At 38.3% G+C, this 4,372-nt stretch overlaps 1 non-coding gene across 1 annotated transcript; it reads right to left on the reverse strand.

The window, feature by feature from the left end:
* Nucleotides 1–978: 978 nt before the first annotated feature.
* Trnam-cau (transfer RNA methionine (anticodon CAU)) lies at nt 979–1,068 on the reverse strand. Its single transcript is given in 2 exon segments — nt 979–1,014; nt 1,032–1,068. It is a non-coding gene; the product is annotated as a tRNA-Met (tRNA).
* Nucleotides 1,069–4,372: the final 3,304 nt, after the last annotated feature.

A 4,372-nucleotide genomic window follows, 5' to 3' on the forward strand; every position in this document is an offset into this window, starting at 1 on the left:
ATATTCAAACTGAAGTAACGAATAGATATGTTTTAACAAATATTATTTGCAAATGTTATATCTGACACCAGACAGTGAATATATTTATTAATGTAAGAGCAGAAAGTTGGCGGGATCGAGACCGACAGATTTTTGTCCTAATATACGCATGGGAAGAAGATTATATTTATGTAACAAACGTGTAATTGTATTATATCCTTTGGTCCCCGTTTCATGTTTATGAGTACACTTCCACAGATCAATACAGATTTCAATTGACCATTACCAAATGCAAAAGTGTCATCTTCCCTGTAACGTATGCTCGATGGATAGAACAATATTTGCCTTTCTTTGTTGCAAGTTGTTTTTAAAATAGTCAAGTTTGATACTGTACTCAAGTATCACGTGCATGTACCTTTTCTGTCTTTACATGAGAGAGAGAGAGAGATAGAGAGAGAGAGAGAGAGTGTTTTTGTTTGATTTGGATTTTTAACGTAGCTTTAACAATTTTTCAATCATATAGGTACGTTGTCTGCAGTGTGGCAGTTTATAGTGATGCCTAGCACTGGGGCATCATGTCGCAGACACGTAGCATGATGTCCCACCCAGTCCCATTATCCTGAGACCAGGCCAACCAGTTCTATCACTAACTTCTTAATGCTGAGCACCTAGAGAGGCAGTTGTCAGTATCAATTTTGTAAGTCTCTGATAGGACTAGGCTGGGGATCAAACCCATGACCTCCCGCATCCACAACGGACGCCCTAAACATTAGGCCACTGGAACGGTGTAGAGTGTCCATTGTGCTTTCAAGTGGGATCTGTTTGAATAGGTAATGATAGTTTCCCATCAGTTTGAGGCACACCATCCTTCAAACTTGGTCGTTACATTTGATATATACATTTGGCGTTTTCACTCTAATGTGAGTATAATTGGTGGAATTAAATAGAATAACCACAAAGGATAAAAGGTAATAATTCGAGCTAAGGAGACAAAATATCTGCCCCGGGTGAGGATCGAACTCACGACCTTCAGATTGCTCTCTACGATTGATTATGAGACTGACGCGCTACCTGCTGCGCTACCGAGGCTATATACATTTTCCATGAGAGATTATATCTTCAGGAGAAACTAAAAGCATTCTTCAGAAAGCATGCGCACCAGCATATGTCAAAAGAGCAAATGATTTACCCCGAGGCGCAGATGTAGAACATGGTAGAAAACACTATAACTAGTCATAAAACGTGTTCTAAACATCCATGATGGTCAACTACATTAACTTATAGGTAAGTTCATCTTATCGGTATTCTGATACCTCTATAAATTCTAAATGGATGGCAATACTAGTTGTTACAAGAAAATAGCCTCCCACTGTTGAGGGGTGGGTGATATTATTTAAATTTAGTGTTTATGATTGTACAAAATTATCATTATCGCGAAGGTTATAATGCCATTGGGAGCGTACGTTTCTACTTTATAAACATTAAGACTTATCAAACACGATTCACTGTGAGTTTTCATTTTCAACTCGTAGGTGAGGAATTTAAGCTACACAAAAATATTTTTTAATTTACTAAATGTTCAAAGGCAGGAACTGTGACTGAACTAGCTGCGTTTCATTTTAGCGCTTTCCGGATGGAGACGTTAACTGTGTTGAAGGACTGCCATGCAAACGAGCATATTCCAAGAAAAGTTGAAAGAGAATCATCTATCATGTGGTCTGAACATAGGACAAGTAAGAAGTCTTTCTATAGAAAGGCGATTGTGAGATTGGCCCTCATGTGTATTGAATCAATGGTCACATTGGAGGATTGTCAACTCTGATTGAGGCTATGCAACATTGATGCAATTTGCGAAACTGTGCTAGCGAAGGTCACCAATAATCAGTCGAATAATAAATCTGGCTCTCAAGGACAATACATGAGTATAACAAGAAATAACAGTTGACCCATGAACCGTCCTTGTGGGCTGATGAATACATATCCATACATCCATTCAGTCAATGAAAACAATTTCAAACAAATATTTTGGAGTTAAATATTATACAGGTCTCCCCAGTCAATGTTCGAAAAATATCGTTAGAACACTGATCATATCATGTGTTAAAACTTTTCTATTCACGGATCGGTAACTGAAAGCGACAAATATGCATTATAATTTTCTCTGTAGAAAATAAACCACAAAATGCTTTCATTACATGATGGCATGGAGTTTGTTGAATTGTATGTGATTGGAAAGAGAAAACCATTCCTCGTGTAACATTAACTCATACAAATACCATTAATACTAGTACTATTACTACCACTAACACTACTACTGCTACTCCTACTACTACTACTAACACATGTATAATGCTCGGAACACTTTCTCTGGATTCCTGTTGAAGACAGAACTCCTTCTTTAGAAAGGACATATAGACGTCGTCAAATCAGCGTAATTTAGGTGAATCAGGTTCTTACTTTAATATTGTGATAGTGAATCCTATTCCGATTGATGAAACAATGGATCTTGCCCATGAGGAAATGTTTTCCAAAATATACTCGTTTGGAAATCTAGATATTGTTACGCGTTATTATGTTTATGACCTCGGGCCCTGATGGGCGCCCTCCAATTGGAAGTAGGTCAAACCTAATTGAGTGTGCTAACACCAATGGCTGATTTATCGTGACGTCACCAGTAGGAAGACTGATATGCACCGAGGTACGACGCTTTCTATATTGATTACAGTGCGGCACGTTCGTTTTTTAGCCTTTGCTATGCAAACGGTATTTTGTTGCGAATTATATTTATTGAAATTGTATTTGAATCGAATTAGTTAACGTATATTATAGTAGTTATTATTTCTTCCCCGGTTGTTTTCAAATGATGGCTACATTGTTGTATATATCTTTTAGGGTCGGGTGCATTGAGCTGCTTGACTTGACCCTAATATGTATGTATTAATGCAGTTGATAAGAATGATGATATTATAAATTGGAAAAATGTTGGTTTGGGTTATAACTTGCTTTCATCCACTCCGGGCCAAATACATTCCACATAGTCCTACTCGCAGATGAACCATTTCCACTGAATGACGACACGTTCCCTACTTAGGCGTATCCGAAAGGTTTCCTTTTGATGGGAGCAGCACGTCGACGACACACAAATCCACCATATTTGCTGTGTGTGAGTGAACTGGCTTAGATGGGGTTCCTGATGGCCCTCAAAGATGACAGACAAAAGTTCGAAGCGTTGTTCAAACTATGTCAATGAACGTAGAGTTTTGCTAGGCGGTTTGAAAATGTATCATCTATCGGCAAGTGTGTCTTCTATTAAAGCACGATAATGGTCGCTGGCAGACTAAGAAACTGATGAATGTACAATCGTTTTCAAAGTGGGTTATAAACCTATACTCCCTGTTCTATGCTTACAGTTTTTCAGGAGATCGATGTCATGATACGGTATGATGATTAAATTACTCCAGATCATAAGTCTTTGTCTTTGAGAATTTAGGTAGCGAGCACACATATTCAAACTGAAGTAACGAATAGATATGTTTTAACAAATATTATTTGCAAATGTTATATCTGACACCAGACAGTGAATATATTTATTAATGTAAGAGCAGAAAGTTGGCGGGATCGAGACCGACAGATTTTTGTCCTAATATACGCATGGGAAGAAGATTATATTTATGTAACAAACGTGTAATTGTATTATATCCTTTGGTCCCCGTTTCATGTTTATGAATACAGACTTCCATAGATCAATACAGACTTCAATTGACCATTACCAAATGCAAAAGTGTCATCTTCCCTGTAACTTATGCTCGACGGATAGAACAATATTTGCCTTTCTTTGTTGCAAGTTGTTTTTAAAATAGTCAAGTTTGATACTGTACTCAAGTATCACGTGCATGTACCTTTTCTGTCTTTACAGGAGAGAGAGAGAGAGAGAGAGAGAGAGAGAGAGAGAGAGAGTGTTTTTGTTTGATTTGGATTTTTAACGTAGCTTTAACAATTTTTCAATCATATAGGTACGTTGTCTGCAGTGTGGCAGTTTATAGTGATGCCTAGCACTGGGGCATCATGTCGCAGACACGTAGCATGATGTCCCACCCAGTCCCATTATCCTGAGACCAGGCCAACCAGTTCTATCACTAACTTCTTAATGCTGAGCACCTAGAGAGGCAGTTGTCAGTATCAATTTTGTAAGTCTCTGATAGGACTAGGCTGGGGATCAAACCCATGACCTCCCGCATCCACAACGGACGCCCTAAACATTAGGCCACTGGAACGGTGTAGAGTGTCCATTGTGCTTTCAAGTGGGATCTGTTTGAATAGGTAATGATAGTTTCCCATCAGTTTGAGGCACACCATCCTTCAAACTTGGTCGTTACATTTGATATATACATTT

This window comes from Sinohyriopsis cumingii, chromosome 15 (assembly GCF_028554795.1).
Source record: "Sinohyriopsis cumingii isolate HCF-2022 chromosome 15, ASM2855479v2, whole genome shotgun sequence".
NCBI classification, from domain to species: domain Eukaryota; kingdom Metazoa; phylum Mollusca; class Bivalvia; order Unionida; family Unionidae; genus Sinohyriopsis; species Sinohyriopsis cumingii.